The sequence below is a fragment of the Coregonus clupeaformis genome, unplaced genomic scaffold (genome assembly GCF_020615455.1).
Source record: "Coregonus clupeaformis isolate EN_2021a unplaced genomic scaffold, ASM2061545v1 scaf4163, whole genome shotgun sequence".
Taxonomy (NCBI): Eukaryota; Metazoa; Chordata; class Actinopteri; order Salmoniformes; family Salmonidae; genus Coregonus; species Coregonus clupeaformis.
In genome coordinates, this window is record NW_025537617.1 from 3,129 (window position 1) to 30,359 (window position 27,231).

At 44.7% G+C, this 27,231-nt stretch overlaps 1 pseudogene; it reads right to left on the bottom strand.

Moving 5' to 3' along the window:
• Positions 1–2,274: 2,274 nt before the first annotated feature.
• LOC123490559 lies at positions 2,275–24,670 on the bottom strand (annotated as a pseudogene).
• Positions 24,671–27,231: the final 2,561 nt, after the last annotated feature.

A 27,231-nucleotide genomic window follows, 5' to 3' on the forward strand; every position in this document is an offset into this window, starting at 1 on the left:
AACTACACTGGAGCAGCATAATTCAAAGGCTAGAGCAGCATAACTACGCTTAGAGCAGCAATAACTATGCTAGAGCAGCATAACTACACTTGAGCAGCATAACTACAAGGAGCAGCATAACTACCCTAGAGCAGAAACTAATTGAGCAGCAGAACTACACTAGAGCAGCACTAAAAAATTGAGCAGCATAACTACACTAGAGCAGCACTAACTACACTAGAGCAGCATTTGAATACCTGGCAGCGTAACTACACTTCAGCAGCGTAACTACACTGGAACAGCATAACTACACTAGAACAGCATACCACACTCCAGAGCAGCATAACTACACTGGAGCAGCACATTGCAAGGAGCAGCATAACTACACGAGAGCAGAAACTACAGTTGAGCAGCATAACTACACTAGGAGCAGTGCAACACAATATGGAGAGCATAATCACAAGGGAGAGCTTAATACACTAGAGCAGCATAACTACACTAGAGCAGCATAACTACACTAGAGCAACATAACTACACTAGAGCAGCATAACTACATTCAGAGCAGAACTACAGTTGAGCAGCATAACTACACTAGAGCAGCATAATTCGGAGCAGCATAACTACAAGGGAGCAGCTTAAAATACACTAGAGCAGCATAACTACACCTAGAGCAGCATACCTACACTAGAGCAGCATACCTACACTGGAGCAGCATAACTACACTGAGCAGCATAACTACACTGGAGCAGCATAACTACACTAGAGCAGCATGCATAACCACACTGCAGCAGTATTACCACACTGCAGCAGCATAACTAAACTAGAGCATCATAACTACAGTGGAGCATCATAACTACAGTGGAGCATCATAACTATAGGGAGCAGCATACCTACACTGGAGCAGTATACCTCACACTAGAGCAGCATAACTACAAAGGAGCAGCATAACTAAACTAGAGCAGAACTACAATTGAGTTGTTATTAACTACACTAGAGCAGCATAACTACACTAGAGCAGCAGCATTTATACACTGAGCAGCATAACTACACTAGAGCAGCATAAATTCACACTAGAGCAGCATAATTACACTAGAGCAGCATTTCACACTTCAGCAGCATAACTACAATTCAGCAGCATAACCACACTGCAGCAGCATAACTACAATACAGCATTATAACTACACCGCAACGGCATAACTACACTGGAGCAGCATAACTACACTGGAGCAGCACAACTACACTGGGAGCAGCAAAACTACACTGGAGCAGCATAATCAAGCACTGGAGCAGCATAACTACACTCTGGAGCAGCATAACTACACTGAGCAGCATAACTACACTGGAGCAGCAACACAACTATGCTAGAGCAGCATAACTACGCTAGAGCAGACATAACTACGCTAGAGCAGCATAACATGAGCAGCATAACTACAAGAAAGCAAAGTATAACTACCCTAGAGCAGAAAACTACAATTGAGCAGCAGAACTACACTAGAGCAGCACTAAAATTGAGCAGCATAACTACACTAGAACAGCACTACTACACTAGAGCAGCAGCATTTCTACACTTCAGCAGCGTAACTACACTTCAGCAGCGTAACAACACTCTCAGCAGCGTAACCACACTTCAGCAGCGCAACCACACTTCAAGCGTAACTACACTAGAGCAGCATAACTACACCAGAGTAGCATAACTACAATAGAGCAGCATAATCATACTGAGCAGCATAACTACACTTCAGCAGCATAACTACACTTCAGCAGCATAACTACACTTTTAGAGCAGCAGCATTTCTACACTAGAGCAGCATAACTACACTTCTGTAGCAGCGTAACTACACTGGAGCAGCATAACTACACTAGAGCAGCATAATTGCGAATGTTGCCTTTCTGTTTGTATCTGTCACCCCTCCTATAATGGGGCTGTCGGCCTGTCAAAATACACATGATGTGGTTTCTGTAAGCGTTGTACAGTAGTAACAGTTGGTAAGGTTTCCATGTATTCATACTGGGATAATATGGCATACTGTAAGGGCATAACTGGGTGTCAGGTGAAAATGTCTGGGTATAAATGTACTGTCATAATGGCATAAAACACTGCCAGATGGACGAGAGGCAGGGCTAGAGTACAGTATGCTTCAGCAGTGTAAGCACCTCCTCCTCCACCCTCCTACTGTTCTGTACACTGTGTGCGTTGTTTTCACCAGACCATGTGTGTGTGCTTGTGTGTGCATGCATGAATGTATGCGCGTGTGTGTGCTTATGTGTGTTTGCATGTGTGTTCTCTGTACTAACCCTCTACGTCCAGTAGCTTGTGGAGGCCCAGGTGTTGCTCTGCCAGGTTGAAGGCATTCTGCAGGTTGTGGTGGGCATTTGACTTTTCAGCTTGTCAAAGTCTATCAGGTCAGGTCTGTGTTTGTGGAGGATGGCGTTGAAGGCCATGCCATCCCTCCAACTGGTGCTGAAATTGTGAATGTTTACATTGGGATATCTGGAAAACAGACAGAAAACATAGGTTAGGGAAATAGAGCTTGCCAGCTTGTAGTCGTAAAAAATGGAAATGAGTTACCTCTGGTTCGTTCAGCCATTCCTATGGGGAAAATGAATGGGGAAAGAATAGGGTTTGGGATAAAAACCGAAAATAAGGTCCGAGGTCTTATACGTTTTGTTCTGTGAGATAATATCAGTCAGTTAACATGACCTTTATGAATTATGAAGCCTTTTATGGGCTTTATGGGCTTTTTAAAATTACATAAATGCTTCAAAATTCACAAAAATGTGCATTAGCTGATCTCATGGAACAAAACATATATACTGAACAAAAACATAAACGCAACATGTAAAGTGTTGGTCCCATGCTTTATGAGCTGAAATAAAAGATCCCAGAAATTGTCCATATGCACAAAAAGCTTATTTCTCTCAAATGTTTAGCACAAATTTGTTTACATCCCTGTTGGTGAGCACTTCTCATTTGCCAAGATAATCCATCCACCTGACAGGTGTGGCATATCAAGAAGCTAATTAAACAGCATGATCATTACACAGGTGCACCTTGTGCTGGGGACAATAAAAGGCCACTCTAAAATGTGCAGTTTCGTCACACAACACCACAGATGTCCCAAGTTTTGAGGGAATGGGCAATTGGCATGCTGACTGCAGGAATGTCCACCAAAGCTGTTGCCAGATAATTGAATGTTTGTTTCTCTACCATAAGCCACTTCCAACATTGTTTTAGAGAATTTGGCATTATGTTAAACCGGTCTCACAACCACAGACCACGTGTAACCATGCCAGCCCAGGACCTCCAAATCTGGCTTCTTCACCTGTGGGATCATCTGAGGGGGTGCTGAGGCATATTTCTGTCTGTAATAAAGCCCTTTTGTGGGGGAAAACTAATTCTGATTGGCTGGGCCTGGCTCCCCAGTAGGTGGGCCTGGCTCCCAAGTGGGTGGGTCTATGCCCTCCCAGGCACACTCGTGGCTGCACCCTTGCCCAGTCATGTGAAATCCATAGATTAGGGCCTAATGAATTTACTTCAATTGACTAATTTCTATATATGAACTGTAACTCAGTAAAATCTTTGAAATTGTTGCATGTTGCATTCATATTTTTGTTCAGTATAAGATCTCCTAAGCCTGTGTTTATCACAGACCTTATTTTCGCGTTTATCCAAAAACCCTACAAAAACATTTGCCCATAGGCTTTGCCCAACAAACCATGGTGAAGTTAGTGCCTACAAAAAGACGCCATTACTATTGCTCTCTATGTTGCTTGTGTATGAGCCTACTGTTTACTAAACAACAAACTCACATTGTCTATCAACAAGTCTTTTGTGGCAATTTGGTGAGACCTTTGAAGAACATCAAACATCTAATAATAATCTAATCAAATCTCCTGCCTCCAATTCCCTCATCAATTAAATAGATGGATTTTCAAAATTTGTTCCACTTACTGTATGTTCCAAATATGTTCCACCTGACACCAAACACAGTGCCTCTCTTTATTAAGCATCTGTTTAACTAAAGTGATTTGACCCTGATGTGTCATGTTCTATTTGAAGCTGGGCATTAGCAGTGTTAGCTTTGTTAATGAGTGAATTGACTTATTCAGCATGTAGCCCAGGGCTGTTAGTGCTGCTGATGTTCTAAACAGCCTGACATTTAGGCCGTGATGTCTGATGTGACACCCTCGCTGTGATTTCAGAGTCGTTCCATGTCATTTCAGCAAGCCGGGACACCCACCATCTCAGATTGTTCTGAAATAGTTTCTGTAGTTAGAAACAGATAAGACTGGCATTCCTGAAACATTATTTTGTTCTCTGAGAAATTAAGCTAATTGATTGCACCCAAATTGGCCATTTTAATTTATAGGATTCAGATAATATTCAGTAAATATAGTACCCAACATCCGATTTGGACCAAACTTCTTCCTACCAATGAGTAAGACATGTTGCCTGGCTGCACAGACTCCTTGCCCAGACTCCTGCCAAATGCTACGCCACACCCACGGACGTTAGTTTCTTCTCCGCAATGGGTCTGGATTCGAGTACCTCAACAACCCTTCACAGAATGCGAACACATTCGGGGCCGTCTGATTGGTCCAGAAACCGATGGGTTGGGCCAGAACACATGTGGGTAAAGCGGCGGTTTGAAAATGTGTCATCGGGTTTGATACTCTGATTGGCTAGAGACGATCCAAACCTTGTTTTGTATAACACCCCTCGTGCCCTCATCACCACAAACAACTTCTATGATGGCAGTCTCAGACTAAAGTATGTAGCGAACGACAGAGCAGCGGAAGAATTGAGTGTGAGTCGCAGTCTATAAGACATGAGGAATCCCCCAAAATTGTCAAAATCCACCTACGGACCACCCACACCCCATGCCAATCCCACCCCAACAACTAGTATACTGTATCAGTTCTCTATGTTTGACAAGTAGTATGAAGCTGCGGCTTGGAGTATTGCTTCTCCATACTATGTAATGTATTACCTGGGAATCTGGTGATATTTTTTTTATCCCTGTTCAGAGAAATTTGTAGTTGAGGTCACTTGCATTATTTACCGTAAAGTAGTGTGAAAGTACCAGGTTTTGACTACGAGATGCCGCTGGTCTTGCTATACCACCAAACTATTTTATCAATTTTGCTGCTCTCATGTCACAACATTTCCTTTGCAATTTTTGGTAGAAAACCAATAGATTTGGCTCATGATGAAAATAAATGGTGTGGTCTTCCTAACAATTCAAGACAGTCCTCCATGAAAGCAAATCAGTTTGTCTTTCTTTTACTCTTAATCTGTGTCAAGGAAATGGCCCCTTTGTGTGTGGTTTATTCCCTTAAAAAAAGGTCTGTATTAGTTACTATTGGACCATTCCTGGTCAACAAGCAAACCAATAGGCTACAGCAGTTCTAATGGTTTCAATGTTATGGTCTCTAATGGTCTTCAATTGTAAAAACCAGAGTTGTGGACTCGAGTCACGTGACAAATTTTGCGACTTGAGACATTACTTGGTAAAAGGAAAAAACACTTGCCACTCGACTTCAGCATCTATGACTTATATTGGACTTGACTATGACTAGAGACTTGATTTGTCATCTCGCGCACTATGTAAGCTTATCTGTGTGTGTAGGTTCTGGTCATTCTGTTCTGTGTCTTGACCAATCAGATTCACGGAAATCACATGTCGCGCAGGCAGGCACAAAGCATGTCATCTACCAAAGCGCGTGCTGCTCCACTGAACTCCGGTATTTATTTAGCAAATTGATAACACATCACTCCCGACATACACATGCAAGAACTCTTCACAGAAATGTTGCAGCTGCCTACACCTATACTGTATGGGAGGAAAACGAGACGATTTCTCAGTCTGATCAACTAGGCTACTGATAACTACTGCAGCTGCATAGGGTACAACCAATGCGCCCTGTGCCGTCTTGCCCTCTGGCCAGGGTAAACAAAATGGTAATGTTATGTAGCCTATTTATAGTCCATATATTTGTGTTAGGAGAAAATGTGAATGTGATCAATTTTGGTTTAGGCTATATTCAAACTTGGGCTGGCTGGCTAGGCTACTTTGACCTTTATAATCCAAAATTATTAACTGAAATTAATCAAACAACACAATACTGATTACATAAATAGACTGAGTTACTTTTTATTTGCAGTTACATAGGCTTATATGATGCAAACCTGCATAAAGCAAGCTCAGCCCTGTGAGTTCATTGTCCAATTGCAGTGGTTGTGTCTGTGTAAAGGAAAGTCTAATTTTTAAATATAATTCATATTAACAAGTACAAGGTTGCTACAGTTTGACAGGGTTTTCATCCTCCCTAGGGCCAGGAGTTTTTCTAGAATTTCTTTAAAATCATGTGACCTGTTTAGAACATATCTGTATACCTAGGCGGCAGGTAGCCTAGTGGTTAAGAGCATTGGGCCATTAACTGAAAGGTCAATGGTTGAATCCCAGAGCTGACTAGGTGAAAAACCTGCAGATGTGCCCTTGAGCAAGGCACTTAACCCTAATTGCTCTGGATAAGAACGTCTGCTAAATGACTAAAATGTCAATCTGGTCCCACTCCCATCATTGCCCTTATAAATACCTTTTTACAACTACTAATGAATCACTGTCAGACCATATAGGGTCCTGATTTATACCTGGTTAGGTTACCAGATTAGGAAAGGCTCCAGGCACCAGGGAAAACAATTTGCCCCACCACTCTGGGACCTGTGGTGCCACCTCTGTATTAGGGCATCATCGGTCCCAAAAATCGTTGCATTCGGTTTCAAAGACTATGTGGTAGAGGGGGAAACAAGGGATGCAGTTCGTAAAACATATGGGTCCAAAATCACTGATGCATTGAAATTGCCTTGAGGACTTGACTCAACCTGAGCTGTGGAACTTGGGACTTTACTTGAGACTTGCCCATTATTACTTGTGACTTGACTCAAGACTCAAAGGTTAAGACTTGAGACTTGCTTAGGAATAAATAACACACACTGCATAGTGTCTTACAATTGGTATTGGGTTGTGTTGGGTTTAATGGTAAATAGCACTAATCACAACACATATAGAGCTGTTTCCTGATACTTTTATTTAAAAAACATAAGACTGCCATGCAATTATTTATTTTATTAGGGTTGTCACAACATTTTAGCCCCTAGTGATAGTCCCTAGGGATAGACCTTTTAGAAAGCGGCCACTTGGACTATTCAGGGTGAGTTGGGTTGATGCATTAGGTTGCTAAGAGAAGGACAAACTGAATTGTTTTCATGGATGACTGGCTTTTTATTTTCATAATGAGCCAAATCTATTGGTTTAGAACCCAAAGTTGCAAAGGAAATGTTGTGATCCATTTAATAAACACAAGAGACCAGCAAAATGGATAAAACAGTGTGAACATAGCAAGAACAGCAGCATATAGTGGTCAAAACCTGGTACTTTCACACTACTTTATGGTAAATAATGCAAGCGACTACAAAACCATCACCAGATTCACAGGGAATACATTACATAGCATGGAGAAGCAATACTGCAAGCCACAGCTTCATACTACTTGTCAAACACTGATACTGTATACTGGTTGTTGGGGTGGGATTGGCATGGGGTGTGGGGGGTCCGTGGGTGGCTTTTGACCATGTCTTACTCATTGGTAGGAAGAAGTTTGGTCCAAATCAGATATTGGGTACTAATTTATTAAATATTATCTGAATCCTATAAATTAAAAAATGGCCAATTTGGGTGCAATCAATTAGCTTAATTTCTCAGAGATCAAATTATATTTAAACAAAATAATGTTTCACGAATGCTAATCATATCTGTTACAAATTACAGAAACATTTTCAGAACAATCTCTGATGGTGGGTGTTGAAATCCTCTTTCTTATGTTTGTTTGAGGTGGAACAACCCTTTATCTGTTCTGCTGTCCTCCCTGTGCTCCTCTACAGATCCTCTTCAGTTTCAATGAATGAAATGAATTAAATGAATCAAATCAATTGTGCTAAACACAGCATTGATTGTGAAATATCTCTGATGCTTTTCTTTCAAGGCCATGTGATGCCTGAGACGGCTGTGACTCACCCGTAAATACATGGGATAGGCCAAATTGTTCTATATACACTACATGACCAAAGGTATGTGGACACCTGCTCATCAAACATCTCATTCCACAATCATGGGCATTAATATGGAGTTGGTCCCCCTTTACTGCTATAACAGCCTCCACTCTTCTGGGAAGGCTTTTCTCTAGATGTTGGAACATTGCTGCAGGGACTTGCTTCCATTCAGTTAGTTAGGTCGGGCACTGATGTTTGGCGATTAGGCGTGGCTCTCAGTGTGCGTTCCAATTCATCCCAAATATGTTCGATGGGATTGAGGTCAGGGCTCTGTGCAGGCCAGTCATGTTCTTCCACACCGATCTCGACAAACCATTTCTGTACGGATCTCGCTTTGTGCACGGGGGCATTGTCATGCTAAAACAGGAAAGGGCCTTCCCCAAACTGTTGCCACAAAGTTGGAAGCACAGAATCGTCTAGAATGTCATTGTATGCTGTAGCGTTAAGATTTCCCTTCACTGGAACTAAGGGGCCTAGCCCGAACCATGACAAACAGCCCCAGACCATTATTCCTTGTCCACCAAACTTTACAGTTGGCACTATGCATTGGGGCAGGTAGAGTTCTCCTGGCATCCGACAAACCCAGATTCGTCCATCGGACTGCCAGATGGTGAAGTGTGATTCATCACTCCAGAGAACGCACTTCCACTGCTCCAGAGTCCAATGGCGGCGAGCTTTACAATCCTCCAGTCAACACTTGGCGGCTGCGGGGCCATGAAGCCCCCGACGAACAGTTTGTGTGCTGACGTTGCTTCCAGAGGCAGTTTGGAACTCGGTAGTGGGTGTTGCAACCGAGGGCAGACAATTTTAACGCGCTTCAGCACTCAGCGGTCCCGTTCTGTGAGCTTGTGTGACCTACCACTTCACGGCTGAGCCGTTGTTGCACCTAGACGTTTCCACTTCACAATAACAGCACTTACAGTTGACCGGGGCAGCTCTAGCAGGGCAGAAATTTGACGAACTGACTTGTTGGAAAGGTGGCATCCTCTGACGGTGCCATGTTGAAAGTCACTGAGCTCTTCAGTAAGGCCATTCTACTGCCAATGTTTGTCAATGGAGATTGCATGGCTGTGTGCTCAATTTGATACACCCGTCAGCAACGGGTGTGGCTGAAATAGCCGAATTCACTAATTTGAAGGGGTGTCCACATACACTATATTTACAAAAATATGTTCCTCACATATACCCTTGATGCTGTTGATATTTTAGATCACAAACTGTAGACCATAATCTGTTGACCAGAGGGATATTCCAGAAAGCCATATTAGTGAGTTTGCCAGATCTGTCAAATCAGAATTTGAGCAACCTCAGAATTTCCGGTTCCAGAAAGAGAGCTTGACATATAGCCTGACACCATGGCAATGAATGCTCTGAAGCAAACTTGCTACTTACTAGGTCAGCCACGCTCAAGGTCCTAAACGATATTATAACCGCGATTGATAATAGACAGTACTGTGCAGCCGTCTTCATCGACCTGGCCAAGGCTTTCGACTCTGTCAACCACCGCATTCTTATTGGCAGACTAAATAGCCTTGGTTTCTCAAATGACTGCCTCGCCTGGTTCACCAACTACTTCTCAGATATAGTTCAGTGTGTCAAATCGGAGGGCCTGTTGTCTGGACCTATGGCAGTCTCTATGGGGGTGCCACAGGGTTCAATTCTTGGGCCGACACTTTTTTCCGTGTATATCAATGATGTCGCTCTTGCTGCTGGTGACTCTCAGATCCACCTCTACGAGACGACACCATTTTGTATACATCTGGCCCTTCATTGGACACTGTGTTAACAAACCTCCAAACGAGCTTCAATGCCATACAACACTCCTTCAGTAGCCTCCAACTGCTCTTAAACACTAGTAAAACTAAATGCATGCTTTTCAATCGAACGCTGCTGGCACCCGCCCACCCGACTAGAATCACCACTCTTGACGGGTCTGACCTAGAGTATGTGGACAACTACAAATACCTAGGTGTCTGGTTAGACTGTAAACTCTCCTTCCAGACTCACATAAAGAATCTCCAATCCAAAGTTAAATCCAGAATCGGCTTCCTATTTCGCAACAAAGCCTCCTTCACTCATGCTGCCAAACATGCCCTCGTAAAATTGACTATCCTACCGATCCTTGACTTCGGCGATGTCATTTACAAAATAGCCTCCAACACTCTACTCAGCAAATTGGATGTAGTCTATCACAGTGCCATCCGTTTTGTCTCCAAAGCCCCATACGCTACCCACCACTGTGACCTGTACGCTCTTGTTGGCTGGTCCTCACTACATGTTCATCGTCAAACCCACTGGCTCCAGGCCATCTATAAATCACTGCTAGGCAAATCCCGCCTTATCTTAGCTCATTGGTCACCATAGCAGCACCCACCCGTAGTCTGCGCTCCAGCAGGTATATCTCACTGGTCATTCCCAAAGCCAACACCTCCTTTGGCCGCCATTCCTTCCAGTTCTCTGCTGCCAATGACTGGAACGAATTGCAAAAATCTCTGAAGCTGGAGACTCTTATCTCCCTCACTAACTTTAAGCATCAGTTGTCAGAGCACCTTACCGATCACTGCACCTGTACACAGCCCATCTGAAATCAGCCCACCCAACTACCTCATCCCTATATTGTTATTTATTTTGCTATTTTGCACCCCAGTATCTCTATTTGCACATAATCTCTTGCACATCTAGCATTCCAGTGTTAATACTATTGTAATTATTTTGCACTATAGCCTATTTATTGCCTTACCTCCATAACTTGCTACATTTGCACACACTGTATATATATTTTCTGTTGTATTTTTGACTTTATGTTTTTTACCCCATATGTAACTCTGTGTTGTTTTTATCGCACTGCTTTGCTTTATCTTGGCCAGGTCGCAGTTGTAAATGAGAACTTGTTCTCAACTGGCTTACCTGGTTAAATAAAGGTGAAATAAAATAAAATAAATAAAACACTTGATTTTAGCCTGTCCTGGTGAATAAAGACGGGGCTTCTCCGCCAATCAGATTCTTGTCCGTCACTATGACTGGTCCCTTCACAGAAACGGAAAATCCAATTGACATCGGAGCCTGCATTGTTCGCTGTGCATTACAAAGGGAACTAATTACTGGACCTCGAATAGATCCTTTAGATAATTCAGAAGATCTTATTTTGGAACGTTATAGTTTTTCTGCACAATAAATCATATCTGTCCAACTTCAACCATAGCAATGTAACCCAACGCGGTTTCGATTTGACTGCTATACAAACTCTGTGTATTGCTTTGAGATTTTTTGCCACTGGAAGAAATCCTGGACTCCCTTATCTGTTTAAGAGAAGCCGGATATGTTCAGGGAATCCTGAATTTGTTAAACCATCTTTCTGGAATACCCCCAAGGATTATTCTGCAAACTGTGCACTATAATAGAATACAGTAGGCTTCAGGCTGGTGGTGGTGTAGTCACTCACCCTGCGGTCTTCATCTGGCACCAGAGCAGCAGGGCATCTTTAGCCGACTTCTTCTCCTTGTTATCCTCTGTCTCCACTCTGATGTCCTGGATCTGTCAAGCACATACCCAAGAATAACAACGGTCACAACGGCAGCCATCAGCAGGACCCAAAGAGTGATACAAACACTATACACACACACACACACAAGCTGGCACACACACACGCACAGAACAAATACGTACACACACACACACTGGAATGCACCCACCTGCATTGAGTAACACGGACATAAACACCACTTAGCACTTTCTTGATATACAAAATGTAACCCTCTGGTTACTTCGTTTTTTAGCATGGACTGTATTATTTATTGTGTGCTGACATTGTTGCATGTGGGTCATATTTGGGAGACTGACCGGTTGCTAGGCAACAGTGTGACACGCGAGAGAGAAGACTCACGAAAACGACAAGCTATCAACGTTTGCTAACTAGTTGTTTCAAGCAGTTTATAGTTGTGTAACTCGCTCACCAGTGCAAATACAGTAAATGTAGTATATATGATGAACATTTAGTTGAGGATCCCCGATCACTGTGAGGACAGCGAGGGATTTGTTGCTTGTACTTGTAGAAAGCCCTCGCTAAATAGTAGAAAGCAGATTATTCAGTCGATGTTCCTATCGGTCCTAGACTATGGCTACATCATGTATATGAACACAGCTGCCACTTCATTAAAGCCGTTAGATGCCGTTTATCATAGCGGACTGCGCTTTATTACTGGTGACAATTTTTTACTCATCACTGCATTCTCTACCAGAAAGTTGGTTGGCCCTCTAATGTCACGCAGGTTGATGCATTGCTATGTTTTCATTTATAAAGCCTTTTACAAAAAGTCCTACTGTACCTAACATCTTTAGACATACGAGTTACCACACCCGGTCTCAGGGATGGCTAACTCTGGAAATTCCTTTGCTCTACTGAGTTAGGTAAATCAGCTTTTAATTTTCTTGCACCCAATTTGTGGAACAATCTTAAATGTGATTTTCTGGTGCCTCTAGGGTAATTCAGAAAGCTGATTGAGGACCTTATTACTGATTAACGTGTTTGTTTTATGACTATGTTTTTCTATCTGCTTGCATTTTGATATGTGTATTTTCTGTAATTTATGTCATTCAGGGCTCATCTGTGAAAGAGACCTTGGTCTCAGTATTACTCCCTGATAAAATAAAGGTTAAATAAAATAAATAAAAAATACAAACTTTCTCTGACTGAGAGGATCAACTGTCATCAACAGGCTGCTCTTTCTGCCTCTCGACCACCATGCTAACATGCTGACTACATCGTCCGCGGTATTGAAAATGAAATACATCTCACTTACATAAGTATTCACACCCCTGAGTCAATACATGTTAGAATCACATCTGGCAGCGAATACAGCTGTGAGTCTTTCTGAGAAAGTCTCTAAGAGCTTTGCACACCTGGATTGTACAACATTTACACTTTTTCAAGACGATTTAAGTCAAAACTGTAACTACAGTTGAAGTCGGAAGTTAACATACACCTTCGCCAAATATACAGTGGGGAGAACAAGTATTTGATACACTGCCGATTTTGCAGGTTTTCCTACTTACAAAGCATGTAGAGGTCTGTAATTTTTATCATAGGTACACTTCAACTGTGAGAGACGGAATCTAAAACAAAAATCCAGAAAATCACATTGTATGATTTTTAAGTAATTCATTTGCATTTTATTGCATGACATAAGTATTTGATACATCAGAAAAGCAGAACTTAATATTTGGTAAAGAAACCTTTGTTTGCAATTACAGAAATCATACGTTTCCTGTAGGTCTTGACCAGGTTTGCACACACACTGCAGCAGGGATTTTGGCCCACTCCTCCATACAGACCTTCTCCAGATCCTTCAGGTTTCGGGGCTGTCGCTGGGCAATACGGACTTTCAGCTCCCCTCCAAAGATGTTCTATTGGGTTCAGGTCTGGAGACTGGCTAGGCCACTCCAGGACCTTGAGATGCTTCTTACGGAGCCACTCCTTAGTTGCCCTGGCTGTGTGTTTCGGGTCGTTGTCATGCTGGAAGACCCAGCCACGACCCATCTTCAATGCTCTTACTGAGGGAAGGAGGTTGTTGGCCAAGATCTCGCGATACATGGCCCCATCCATCCTCTCCTCAATACGGTGCAGTCGTCCTGTCCCCTTTGCAGAAAAGCATCCCCAAAGAATGATGTTTCCACCTCCATGCTTCACGGTTGGGATGGTGTTCTTGGGGTTGTACTCATCCGAGCCGTGTCCTATGGAGCTCGGGGGCGCTGGCGCTAGAGAGAGGAGGAGTCGGTTGGCTAGGGGGTCCATCCACTGCACCAACTGTGGTCGGGGATGACACACCGCGGCTAGGTGCTGGGGATGGCCTCCTAGGGGGGATGACGACAGGTCCCGCACTGGGGATTCCCTCCAGGTGAGTAGGCGCCCCACTCACCCAGAGCTCACTGTTGCCCATTTTTGTATGCCTGTGCGTTTTCCACAGGTCGCACCTCATTCCCAGCATAAGGCGCTGGTAGATTCAGGCGCGGCTGGGAATTTTATTGATAAAAAGTTTTGTTTAGCGTTAGGGATTCCCCTTATTCCTGTTGATGTTCCTTTCCCCGTTCATGCCCTAGATAGCCGTCCGTTGGGTACGGGCTTAATCAGGGAGGTCACGGCGCCACTTAGGATGTGTGCGCAGGGGGATCATCAGGAGATGATTCAGCTGTTCCTGATTGACTCTCCTGCGTATCCGGTGGTGCTGGGCATGCCCTGGTTAAGTACCCATAACCCATCTATTTCGTGGCAGGAGAGGGCTCTGATGGAGTGGTCTGCTCAGTGTGTGGGTAGATGTTTGGGCGTTTCCGTAGGGGCTACCTCGGTGGAGAGTCCAAACCAGGTGCCCGCATTGCACATTCCCCCTGAGTATGGGGATTTGGCTATTGCGTTTAGTAAGGCGAGGGCGACGCGGTTGCCGCCCCATAGGCAGGGAGATTGTGCGATAGATCTCCAGGCAGGAGCTGCGCTCCCACGGAGCCATGTGTATCCTCTGTCTCAGGAGGAGAAGAAAGCTATGGAGACTTACATAGACGAATCTCTGAGACAAGGATACATACGGCCTTCCACTTCCCCTGCGTCCTCGAGTTTCTTTTTTGTGAAGAAAAAGGATGGTGGTTTGCGCCCGTGCATCGATTACCGTGGTCTCAATCAGATTACGGTGAAGTACAGTTATCCACTCCCGCTGATTGCGACCATGACTGAGTCGTTGCATGGGGCGCGTTTCTTCACTAAATTAGATCTCAGGAGCGCGTACAACCTAGTGCGCATCAGGGAGGGCGATGAATGGAAGACAGCCTTTAGTACCACCTCGGGCCATTACGAGTATCTGGTCATGCCATACGGGTTGATGAACGCTCCGTCAGTTTTCCAATCATTCGTGGATGAGATCTTCAGGGACATGCAGGGGCAGGGGGTGGTTGTGTACATTGATGACATTCTCGTGTACTCGCCTACCCGTGTCGAGCATGTGGCCCTGGTGCGTAGAGTGTTGCGGAGGCTGGTGGAGCACGACCTGTATGTGAAGGCAGAGAAGTGTCTGTCTCCTTTTTGGGGTATCAGTTGTCTGCGTCAGGGGTGAAGATGGAGGTAGACCGGGTGTCGGCCGTGCGTAATTGGCAAACACCAACCACTGTGAAGGAGGTGCAGCAGTTTTTGGGGTTTGCGAATTACTACCGGAGGTTTATCCGGGGTTTTGGACAGGTGGCAGCTCCCATCACGTCTCTTTTGAAGGGGGGTCCGGTGCGTCTGCAGTGGTCGGCCGAGGCGGACAGGGCGTTTGGGAGGCTGAAGGACCTGTTTACCTCGGCCCCGGTGCTGGCGCATCCGGATCCCTCTTTGCCGTTCCAGGTAGAGGTGGACGCGTCAGAGGCCGGTTTAGGAGCCGTGCTTTCACAACGGTCTGGCGCGCCACCTAAACTCCGCCCCTGTGCTTTTTATTCTAAGAAGCTCAGTCCGGCGGAGCGGAACTATGACGTAGGGGACAGGGAGCTGTTAGCCGTGGTACAGGCTCTAAAGGTGTGGAGGCACTGGCTTGAGGGGGCTCAACACCCTTTCCTCATTTTGACGGACCACCGTAACCTGGAGTACATCCGGGCGGCGAGAGGCTGAACCCTCGCCAGGCAAGATGGAGTATGTTCTTGACCAGGTTTACTTTTAAGATCACGTACATCCCTGGGTCACAGAATGGTAAGGCAGATGCGCTGTCTCGGCGGTATGACACGGAGGAGAGGTCCGTGGAGCCCACTCCCCATACTGCCGGAGTCGTGTCTGGTGGCACCGGTAGTGTGGGAGGTCGATGCTGAACTCGAGCGGGCGTTACGCACCGACCCTAGTCCACCACAGTGCCCGGAGGGTCGGAAGTACGTTCCGCTCGAGGTTCGGGATCGATTGATCTATTGGGCTCACACGTCACCCTCCTCTGGACATCCGGTATCGGCCGGACAGTGCACTGTCTTAGTGCCAAGTACTGGTGGCCCACGTTGGCAAGGGATGTGAGGGTTTATGTTTCCTCCTGCTCGGTGTGTGCCCAGTGTAAGGCGCCTAGACATCTGCCTAGGGGTAAGTTGCTACCCCTGCCCGTTCCACAACGACCATGGTCCCACCTCTCTGTGGATTTTATAACAGACCTTCCCCTCTCCCAAGGGAATACTACCATCCTGGTCGTTGTGGACCGGTTCTCTAAGGCCTGTCGTTTGCTCCCCATGCCGGGTCTTCCTACCGCCCTACAAACTGCCGAAGCACTATTCACCCATGTGTTCCGGCACTACGGGGTACCCGAGGACATTGTGGCTGATCGAGGTCCCCAATTCACCTCCAGAGTCTGGAGAGCGTTTATGGAGCGGTTGGGGGTCTCGGTGAGCCTCACCTCGGGTTACCACCCGGAGAGTAATGGGCAGGTGGAACGCGTAAACCAGGATGTGGGTAGGTTTCTCAGAACATACTGCCAGGACCGGCCGGAGGAGTGGTCAAGGTACGTTCCTGGGCCGAGATGGCCCAGAATTCCCTACGCCATTCCTCCACTAACCTAACTCCATTTCAATGTGTGTTAGGTTACCAGCCGGTTCTGGCACCCTGGCAGCAGAGCCAGATCGAGGCTCCTGCGGTGGATGAGTGGGTGCGGCGCTCGGAGGAGACTTGGAACGCTGCACACGTCCACCTGCAGCGGGCCCTCCGACGTCAGAAGGCGAGCGCTGATCTCCACCGCAGTGAGGGACCGGTGTACGCACCTGGTGATCGAGTCTGGCTCTCTACCAGAAACCTGCCCCCTCCGCCTGCCCTGTCGGAAACTGGGTCGGGCGGTTTGTAGGGGCCATTTCAAAGTCCTGAGAAGGTTGAACGAGGTATGTTATAGATTACAGCTACCTGTGGAGTATAAGTGTATTAACCCCTCGTTCCATGTGTCCCTTCTCAGGCCGGTGGTAGCGGCCCACTCCAAGAAAATGAGATAGGGGAGACTCCTCCGCCCCACTGGTCATCGAGGGGGCACCGGCGTACTCCGTGAGGTCCATCTTGGATTCGAGACGTCGGATGGGGGTCTCCAGTATCTAGTGGAGTGGGAGGGGTACGGTCCGGAGGAGCGGTGCTGGGTGCCGAGGAGAGACATTTTGGACCCGTCGCTCCTGACGGAATTCCATCGGGGGCATCCGACGCGCCCTGCTCCACGTCCTCCGGGTCGTCCCCGAGGCCGGAGTCGGCGCACGTCTGGAGCCGCGTCAAGGGGGTACTGTCACGGTTTCGGCCGAGGCTGCCTCTCTCCCTTGTTCGGGCAGGCTTCGACGTTCGGTCGTCTCCGAATTCTAGCTGCCACCGTTGTATGTTTCATGTTCGTTTGCTTTTGTCTGTTTGTTTTCACACCTGTTTCTCATTTGGCGTAATTAGTGTCCTATAAGTTTCTCGTTGTGTTTGTCTAGTGTTGTGTGTTATTGGATTTTGTCAGTCATGTGTAGGGTTTCTACATGTTCGCTCGGTTGAGCTTCCCTCCACTGTTTTGGAGAGTTTACGCACTTGTCTGGTGTGCTCTTGGTTTCGTTTTGCCTTTGTGCGTATTTGTTGCGCCTTTGGATATTGTATTATTATTTTCCGTGTTGGATTTATACTAAAGTCTTGTGGACTATACTCCGATGTCCTGCGTCTGATTCCACCACATCACCCACCTACACTTGCGTGACAGCAGTTTTACTTTAGTGCCTTATTGCAAACAGGATGCATGTTTTGGAACATTTGTATTCTGTACAGGCTTCCTTCTTTTCACTCTGTAATTTAAGTTACTACTGTGGAGTAACTACAATGTTCTTGATCCATCCTCAGATTTCTCCTATCACAGCCAATAAACTCTAACTGTTTTAAAGTCACCATTGCCCTCATCCTTCCTCTCCGGCAACTGAATGAGGAAGAACGACTGTATCTTTTAGTAACTGGGTGTATTGATACACCATCCAAAGTCTAATAACTTCACCATGCTCAAAGGGATATTCAATGTCTGCTTTTTTTTACCCATCTACCAATAGGTGCCCTACTTTGCGAGGCATTGGAAAACCTCCCTGGTCTGTGTGGTTGAATCTGTTTTTGAAATTCACTGCTTGACTGAGGGACCTTACACATAATTGTATGTCTGGGGCACAGAGATGAGGTAGTCATTCAAAAATCCTGTTAAACACTATTATTGCATACAACTTATTTAGGCTTGCCATAACAAAGGGGATGAATACTTATTGACTCAAAACATTTAAGCTTTTCATTTTTAATTAATTTGTAAAAAATTCTAAAAACATCATTCCACTTTGACATTATGGGGTATTGTGTGTAGGACAGTTTCACAAAATCTAAATTTAATCAATTTTAAATTCAAGCTGTAACACAACAAAATGTGGGAAAAGTCAAGGGTTGTGAATACTTTCTGAAGGCACTGTATTATATTTCCTAGTGGGTAAACAATACAGTGCATTTGGAAAGTATTCAGACCCTTTGACTTTTTCCACATTTTGTTACGTTGCAGCCTTATTCTAAAATTGATTAAATAGTTTTTTTTCTTCATCAATCTACACACAATACCCCATAATGACAAAACAAAAACAGGTTTTTGGAAATGTTTGCACATTTATAAAATATCACATCTACATAAGTATTTAGACCCTTTACTCAGTACTTTGTTGAAGCACCTTTGGCAGTGATTACAGCCTCGAGTCTTCTTGGGTATGACGCTACAAGCTTGGCACACCTGTATTTGGGGAGTTTCTCCCATTCACCTCTGCAGATCCTCTCAAGCTCTATCAGGTTGGATGGGGAGCGTCGCTGCACAGCTATTTTCAGGTCTCTCCAGAGATGTTCGATCGGTTTCAAATCTGGGCTCTGGCTGGGTCACTCAAGATCATTCAGAGACTTGTCCCGAAGCCACTCCTGTGTTGTCTTGGCTGTGTGCTTAGGGTCGTTGTCCTGTTGGAAGGTGAACCTTCGCCCCAATCTGAGGTCCTGAGCACTCTGGAGTAGGTTTTCATGAAGGATCTCTCTGTACTTTGCTCTGTTCATCTTTCCCTCGATCCTGACTAGTCTCCCAGTCCCTGCCGCTGAAAATCATCCCCAAAGCATGATGCAGACACCACCATGCTTCACCATAGGGATGGTGCCAGGTTTCCTCCATACATGACACTTGGCATTCAGACCAAAGTGTTCAATCTGGGTTTCATTAGACCAGAGAATCTTGTTTCTCATGGTCTGAGAGCCTTTAGGTGCCTTTTGGCAAACTCCAAGCGGGCTGTCATGTGCCTTTTACTGAGGAGTGGCTTCCGTCTGGCTACTCTACCATAAAGGCCTGATTGGTGGAGTGCTGCAGAGATGGTTATCCTTCTGGAAGACTGATTGGTGGAGTGCTGCAGAGATGATAAGAGCGTCTGCTAAATGACGTAAATGTAAATGTAAATGGTTATCCTTCTGGAAGACTCTCCCATCTCCACAGAGGAACTCTGGATCTCTGTCAGAGTGACCATTGGGTTCTTGGTCACCTCCCTGACCAAGGCCCTTCTCCCCCGATTGCTCAGTTTGGCCGGGCGGCAAGCTCTAGGAAGAGTCTTGATGGTTCTAAACTTCTTCCATTTAAGAATGATGGAGGCCACTGTGTTCTTGGGGACCTTCAATGTTGCAGAAATGTTTTGGTACCCTTCCCCAGATCTGTGCCTCGACACAATCATGTCTCGGAACTCTACGGACAACTCCTTCGACCTCATGCCTTGGTTTTTGCTCTGACATTCACTGTCAACTGTGGGACCTTATATAGACAGGTGTGTGCCTTTCCAAATCATTTACATTTTACATTTTTAGTCATTTAGCAGACACTCTTATCCAGAGCGACTTACAGTTAGTGAGTGCATAATATATTTTTTTTCATACTGGCCCCTCGTGGGAAATTAACCCACAATCAAGTTGTAGAAACATCTCAAGGATGGTCAATGGAAACAGGATGCACCTGAGCTCAATTTCGAGTCTCATAGCAAAGGGTCTGAATACTTATTTGATAATGTATTTCTGGTATTTGTTGCAAACATTTCTAAAAACCTGTTTTCGTTTTGTCATTATGGGGTATTGTGTGTAGATTGATGAGAAAAAATAATAATTTAATCTTAATTTTAGAATAAGTCACCAGTAAAGAAGAAACCCTCGACCCTGACCTCCTTGACTTCGGCAACTCTCCCGTTCCCCTACAATGGAAAGAACGGTTGCAAAGGAGACTGAAGGAATGGGCCAAAGTGTTTTCTTTACACAAAAATTATGTGGGCTGTGCAAGTGGAGTGGAACACATGCTCAGACTCACCGATGAATGACCATTCAGAGAGAGGTCTAGAAGAATGGCGCCTACGGATGTAGAAGATGTCCGGAAACACTTGAGAGCTGATGGCAGCGGGAATCATCTCTGGGTCACGAAGCCCATATGCTTCCCCCATCATCATCGTCGTCCACAAGAAAAATGGTCAGGTCAGACTGTGCGTTGACTATTGCACTCTGAACAGAAGAACCGTTCAAGACCAGTACACTGTGCCAAGGGTGGACGACGCTTTGGACTGTCAGGGAGCAAGTGGTTCTTCGTCATCGACCTTTGCAGTGGCTATTACCATATCCCCATGCGCAAGGTCGACAAGGAGAAGACGGTGTTTATCTGCCCTCTTGGTTTCTACCAATTAGAGAGGATGCCTCAAGGAGTCACTGGAGCCTCAGCTACTTTCCAACGATTAATGGAGAAGGCTGTCGGCGACATGAACCTCCTTGAAGTGCTGGTCTACCTGGACGACCTCATCGTGTTTGGGAAAACCTTGGAGGAACATGAGGAGAGGCTTATGAAGGTCCTGGACCGTCTGGAGGCCTGCCGGCTGAAGCTTTCAAGTGACAAGTGCCAGTTCTGTCAGACCTCAGTGAAATACCTGGGCCACATCCTCTTGGTCAGGGTATCTCCACTGACCCCTCCAAGATCGATGCCCTCACCTCATGGCCCAGACCAGAAAACCTCAAGGCCCTCCAGTCATTCCTTGGGTTCTGCGGATGCTACCGGAGGTGCATGAAAGGATACGCTTCTGTCGTGAGACCCCTCCATCGGCTGTCCAGAGGTTAGGCCCTAAGAGGAAAAATGGCAAGCCCACCAATCCTCCCCCTGGAGTTACCTACCTAAAGGAGAAGGAGCCGTTTGGAGAACTATGGATAGCAGAGTGTGAGAGAGCCTTCCAGAACATCATCAAACGCCTCACCAGCTCACCTGTGCTCGCATTCGCTGACCCTGAGAAGCCCTACGTCTTGCACAATTGACGCCAGTCTGAGTGGCCTGGGTGGAGTGCTGTACCAGGAGTAACCTGAGGGATGGAGACCAGTGGATTATGCAAGCCGGAGCTCCAGGACAGAGAATAACTACTCAGCTCACAAGCTTGAGGTGCCGCGGTTAATGTGGGCCATGTCGGACAAGTTTCATGATTATCTGTATGGAGCAAAGCTCATGGTGCTGAAGAGGATGGAGACTGGGTTGAAATCCCCTCATCAGGGACCGAAGGGGACCGTCGAGTGCTGAAGTCCGTAAAAATTGTATGTCCTCGGTTGCAACACTCACTACCGAGTTCCAAACTGCCTCTGGGAGCAACGTCTGCACAATAACTGTTCATCAGGAACTTAATGAAATGGGTTTCCATGTCCGAGCAGCCGCACACAAGCCTAAGATCACCATGCGCAATGCCAAGGGTCAGCTGGAGTTGTGTAAAGCTCGCCTCCATTGGACTCTGGAGCAGTGTAAACGCATTCTCTGGAGTGATGAATCACGCTTCACCATCTGGACGAATCTGGGTTTTCCGGATGCCAGGAGAACGCTACCTGCTCCAATGAATAGTGCGACTGTAAAGTTTGGTGGAGAAAGAATAATGTTCTGGGGCTGTTTTTCATGGGTCAGGCTCCTTAGTTCCAGTGAAGGGAAATCTTAACGCTACAGCATACAATGACATTCTAGAAAATTCTGTGCTTCCAACTTTGTTGCAACAGTTTGGGGAAGGTCCTTTCCTGTTTCAGCATGACAATGTCCCCATGCACAAAGCGAGGTCCATACAGAAATGGTTTGTCGAGATCGGTGTGGAAGAACTTGACTGGCCTGCACAGAGTCCTGACCTCAACCCCATCGGACACCTTTGGGATGAAGGATGAATTGGACCGCCGACTGCGAGCCAGGCCTAATCGCCCAACATCAGTGCCCGACCACACTAATGCTCGTAGCTGAATAGAAGAAAGTCACCGTAGCAATGACTAGTGGTTTCCAATTGTACGCTGCGCCTCGGTCACGTGTTAGTAAAGCGTGGAACGGATTCTTGGACACAGGACCATGAGTTTATTTGGGACTGAGCATTTTTTATTGTGTTGAAGGTGATCCCCATTTAAAGTATGAGCACTCAGAGTTGTTAAACCCTGGTCCCAGGTCTTTACTAATTAGTGTGTATATATTTGTGATTGATTTAGTGATTCAAAGGGGTTGATAATAATTGTTAGTGTATATAACATGTTTTCAACTTGCGTTGTTTATTGAAACTGAATTGACATGTTTTCCTTTTACCACAACCAGTGGCTACTCACGACTGTTGTAAAGCAGTCTCTCAGCATAGTGGTCGAGAGGCAGAAAGAGCAGCCTGTTGATGACAGTTGATCCTCTCAGTCCGTGAAAGTACAAGCAACAAATCCCTCGCTTTCCTCACGGTGATCGGGGATCCTCAACTAAATGTTGGTTGTTTGTGATTATTCTTTAGCATAGTTCAAGGGATATCTAATTGGTGTGTATTTCAATACTGTGTGGGCATAATTATATTTCCTAGTGAGTAAACTATATATTCTTTAGGGGTACATTTAAGTAATAAGGCCCGAGGAGGTGTGGTATATGGCCAATATCCCACGGCTAAGGGCTGTGTCCATGCATGACGCAACGTGGAGTGCCTGGACACAGCCCTTAACCATGGTATATTGGCCATATACCACAAACCCCTAAGGTGCCTTATTGTTATTATAAACTGGTTACCAACGTAATTAGAGCAGTAAAGATAAATGTTTTGTCATACCCATGGTTTACGGTTTGATATACCACAGCTGTCAGCCAATCGGCATTCAGGGCTTGAACCACCCAGTTTATAATACCTACTAGGTGGAGGCACTGCACTATTTTATTTATGGATAGGCCCACCCAGTCCACACTCCTTTTCAGATGCTGCCTGCTTACAGACCACAGTTTATTATTGCCACACACCTTTTGGATACTAGGTCCAAACTGATATGAACTCAGGTCCCTCAGAAGAGAGGGCTACACAAATAAACAACTAAAGCCACCTACTCTCACACCCACCCACATTCCTTGCCATCTACTGTACATTTCACCCACATCTGTGGATTTAAGTAGACAAAAAAATTGTTTTAATCCACACAGTTTATAAAATGAAATCCCTTTACCAACGGTGCGCTCTCACATTATATTGGTTTTTACAAATAACCATTCAAATACTCAAATAAAAGCACTTGTTGAAAAAAGTATTTTAAATAGCAGATATTCAAATACACATGTATTTGAACCCAGGTATGATCAGCACATGCATAATACTTTATTGAGAGAGAGAGGGAGAGAGAGAAAGCGTGCGTGCAAGAAAAGAGAGAGGAGTACTGGGTGGTCAGCTGACCTGGAAGCGGAGGATGATGGTCCAGATGAGGCCGAGGGTGAGACGGTGGTTTCCGTCGACGATGTCGTGGGAGCCCATGTTCTCTAGGTGGACCCTCTGCTCCTTGAGGAACTGCAGGGCCTTGTCCACGTTCTCCAGGCAGTGGATACGCATGCGCCCCTTAGTGGGCTTGGGCTGCAGAGGGGAAAGAAAGAGTGGTATAGATGGTATTAACACAGTCGAATTACATTAGTGTCACTCAAACTCTTCATGTAACTGACATTCTACTGCCAACAATCTAAACGGTTTGGTTTTGTGTATTGTGACTTGAGGCAGGACTCCCTGGGCTGATGACCTATTAGCAGACTTCTTTAATCCTTGAGGTAGGCAGATTTAGGATTTGCCTGTGTCTATTACACAACAATAATAAAATAATGTACATTACATACGAGGACATATCTATGGGACATCAGTGAATGGTGTGGCTTTTGAGGAGACTAAATTACTTGGTGTTACCTTAGATACCTTAGATTGTAAACTGTCATGGTGAAAACATATAGATTCAATGGTTGTAAAGATGGGGGAGAAGTCTGTCCATAGTAAAGAGATGCTCTGCTTTTATGACACCACACTACGCAAAGCAAGTCCTGCAGGCTCTAGTTTGATCTTATCTTGATTATGATCAAAAGAAAGACCTAGTTAAGCTGCAGCTGGCCCAGAACAGAGCGGCACGTCTTACTCGTCATTGTAATCAGAGGGCTGATATTAACACTATGCATGCCAGTCTCTCTTGGCTAAGAGTTGAGGAGACACTTCATGTTTTTATAAGAAACAATGTGTTGGAAAATCCTAATTGTTTGCATAGTCAACTTACACAGCACTGACACACACACTTACCCCACCAGCCATGCCACGAGGGGTCTTTTCACAGTCAGAACAAATTAAAGGAAACGTACAGTATTATACAAAGCCATGAGTGCATGGAACTCCCATCTCATATAGCGCAAGTTTACAGCAAACCTGGTTTCAAAAAACAAATAAAGCAACACCTCAAGGCACAACGCCTCTCCTCCATGTGACCTACTTGTGGTGTGAATGTACTGACATGTACAGTGCATTCGGAAAGTATTGACACCTTGACTTTTTCCACATTTTGTTACTTTACAGCCTTATTTTAAAATGGATTAAATAGTATTTCCCCTCCTCAATCTACATACAATACCCCATAATGACAAAGCAAACTGTTTTTTTGAAAGTTTTGCAAATGTATTAAAAATTAAAAACTGAAATATCACATTTACATTATTATTCAGTTACTTTACTCAGTACTTTGTTGAAGCACCTTTGGCAGCGATTACAGCCTCGAGTCTTCTTAGGTATGACGCTACAAGCTTGGCACACCTGTATTTGGGGAGTTTCTCCCATTCTTCTCTGCAGATCCGCTCAAGCTCTGTCAGGTTGGATGGGGAGCGTCGTTGCACACCTATTTTCAGGTCTCTCCAGAGATGTGCGATCAAGTTCAAGTCCGGGCTCTGGCTGGGGCACTCAAGGACATTCAGAGCCTTGTCCCGAAGCCACTTCTGTGTTGTTTTGGCTGTGTGCTTAGGGTCTCATAGCAAAGGGTCTGAATACTTATGTAAATAAGGTACACAAATGTTTTCACTTTGTCATTATGGGGTATTGTGTGTAGATTGATGAGGATTTTTTTTTAAATCAATTTTTGAATAAGGCTGTAACGTAACAAAATCTGGAAAAAGGGGTCTGAATACTTTCCAAACGAACTGTATGTGTAACTGATAGATGTACACACGCACAATACATGTTAATGTTTTTAAATGTATGTAAATTGTAAAGTCTTTTGTCTGTAATGTATTTTTTGTTATGTGTCGGACCCCAGAAAGACTAGCTGTCGTCGGCTAATGGGGATCCAAATAAATCAAATACCCTATAAAGTAAAAGGTGGAATTATGTTTTTCAAAATTTTTACAAATTAATTACAAATGAAAAGCTGAAATGTCTTTGAGTCAATAAGTATTCATCCCCTTTGTTATGGCAAGCCTAAATAAGTCCAGGAGTAAAAATGGGCTTTTAAGTCACATAATAAGTTGCATGGACTCTGTGTGCAATAATAGTGTTTAACATAATTTTTTAATGACTATCTCATATCTGTACCCCACACATACAATTATCTTTATGGTCCCTCAGTCAAGCAATGCATTTCAAACACAGATTCAACCACAAAGTCCAGGGAGGTTTTCCAATACCTCGCAAAGAAGGGCAAATATTGGTAGATTGGTAAAAAAAAAACAGGAAAAACCGCAGACATTGAATATCCCTTTGAGCATGGTGAAGTTACTAATCACACTTTGGATGGTGTACACCCAGTCTCTACAAAGATCTTCCTAACTCAGTTGCCAGAGAGGAAGGAAACCGCTCAGGGACTTCACCATGAGGCCGATGGTGACTTTAAAACAGTTACAGAGTTTAATGGCTGTGATAGGAGAAAGCTGAGGATGGATCAACAACATTGTAGTTACTCCACAAGACTAACCTAATTGACAGACTGAAAAGAAGGAAGCCTGTACAGAATAAAAATATTCCAAAACATGCATCCTGTTTGCAACAAGGCACTACTATTAAAAAACAAAACATGTAGCGAGCTACTCATTTTTTTATTTTTCAAATAGGCACATTTTTCTCTTCTTCTCTCCCATGCAACTCTTTCCCGGGTCCTTATTGTACAAGAAAAAGTAGTGCACTATGTTTTCCATCAATATACTTGGTAAAATAATGGTGAATAAACAACTCTACAACTCTAAGGGGGGGGGGGGTCCTATAAAATCTGTGATTTTTTACCCCCAAATTATGTTTAATATTTTCCCAAATTATGTTCTCTCAATTAGTTTCCCTGGTTTGAGATTTTTTTGTTTGTTTTCTCTCTCAAAATAAAAAAATTTCATAGAGAAACAATGAAATTGGATGTTCTGAGTCCATGTCAATGCTTAAATCACATCAGAAGACAATTGTTTTTAGGTCTGGAAGAAAATGAAACATTTTATATTTAATGTAATTCCCCTTTAATTGCGCATCTGACCCTTTAATTGCGCATCTAGCAATTGAGGAATGTGCAGTCTAACATGCCGGTCTAGCGATGGTTCTGTACTGCTGCTGCTCATTTCATGGCAAAGTAAGCAAATAACAAATAATAGATACAAATTATATACTTACTCATGATATAGGCTAATCTGCCAGGTAAGCTGGCAGATAAGGTTTTGGGGAAAGTATTTCTGTCAACCCACAAGATGGTTATCACATCAACTGGCTACACATGGAGTGATAGACAAACATGCACCACACAGACAAACAGACGGGCAATATTGCTGGAAATTAATTGGAAGATATTGTGTTAGGCTTGGCTTTTTTAAGCCAATAGTGGCTAACCAGGGGTGGGATAATGTCAATGTGGCGTT